The sequence below is a fragment of the Sander lucioperca genome, chromosome 16 (genome assembly GCF_008315115.2).
Source record: "Sander lucioperca isolate FBNREF2018 chromosome 16, SLUC_FBN_1.2, whole genome shotgun sequence".
Classification (NCBI taxonomy): domain Eukaryota; kingdom Metazoa; phylum Chordata; class Actinopteri; order Perciformes; family Percidae; genus Sander; species Sander lucioperca.
In genome coordinates this window covers 17872537-17873710 of record NC_050188.1, presented here as the reverse complement: position 1 = coordinate 17873710, position 1174 = coordinate 17872537, and the positions used below count along the sequence as shown (strand labels likewise).

At 43.1% G+C, this 1174-nt stretch overlaps 1 protein-coding gene across 3 annotated transcripts in view; it reads left to right on the top strand.

Annotated features, from left to right (window-relative positions):
- atxn1a (ataxin 1a) overlaps positions 1 to 646 on the top strand; it is a 90560-nt gene extending 89914 nt beyond the window's left edge. For all 3 annotated transcript variants that reach the window (XM_031296247.2, XM_035993215.1, XM_035993216.1), the window contains one exon: positions 1 to 646. This exon is cut by the window's left edge and continues 6333 nt beyond it. The gene's annotated coding sequence lies outside the window, so the exon portion shown is untranslated.
- Positions 647 to 1174: the final 528 nt, after the last annotated feature.

Sequence of the window (1174 nt, the reverse complement as noted above, 5' to 3'; positions counted from 1 at the left end):
AATCAATTTACACAGTGGGCTGTTTCATATGGGTTATAAGATATGTAAATGTATTACATATAATTTGATATGATAACTGTCATTGTTGAGAATTAACTATGAATTATTATTATGATATTATGTGTATTATGCTGGAGATGGCTTGGATTACTCTTCAGTGTACTGAACGTCTTTGTTGTGCGTCTCTGTGCAAGGCGACAAACACTTCAGCAGAGGACAGGCTGTACGCTTTGTGACCTCTGACCCTGCCCACTGCCACGGAGGGGGGTGGAGCTTATCCGTCAGCTGTGGCTCAGTTGATTCCTCCCCCTGTTCTGAACACTCAGCCCTGAGGCTAGCAACCCGTCTGTCTAGATGTTTCTCTGCTAACCTAGGACACCAAGTACTGAACTGAAACGTTTTGGCCCATCAGACGGTAGCAGAGAACTGGACATCAGCACAGACCTGCTCGGACAGTCTGTCCTGCAGGGTGCCGCAGCAGTCCCCAGCCAACTTGTTTGTACTATATTGTACTCACCAAGTCCCTGTGTCTCACCACCCCTTTCCTCTATAGCAATGGAGAAACCCTGTCGGTGTATGTATTTGACATCTGTACAAATGCACCTCTTTGAAAAAGAAAATGAAACCTTGACATATCTGGAATAAATGGGCAATTTGTGTCTTTATTTCAATACCAACACTAACACACACACACGCGATATACCCTCACACAACACCACAATTTGATATGGAAACATGTACAACACAACAACTGCATTTGAAACCTTAGCTCTCATTAGCTATGATGTTGTTTTCATTGGTTTGGCACAGTGCTGAATTAAGCAGAAAATAACACCCTCTAGTGTACAATGGGCTGCATGACATCCCCACTATCTGTAATGATTAAAGTGCTCATATTATGCTTTTTGGCTTTTCCCCTTTCCTTTATTGTGTTATATATCATTTTGTGCACGTTATAGGTTTACAAAGTGAAAAAGCCCAAAGTCCACCCCAAAGGGACTTACCATCTCCATCAGAAAACACTGTTCACAAACTGCTCCAAACAGCTCTATTGTAGTCCAGCCTTTACTTCCGTGACGAACGTGCGTCACTTTGTAACACACGTTATAATGCTCACCTAGCTGCTAGCGTGGCACGCCCTCATATTCTGCAACTGACAAGCTAGCAGTACTTA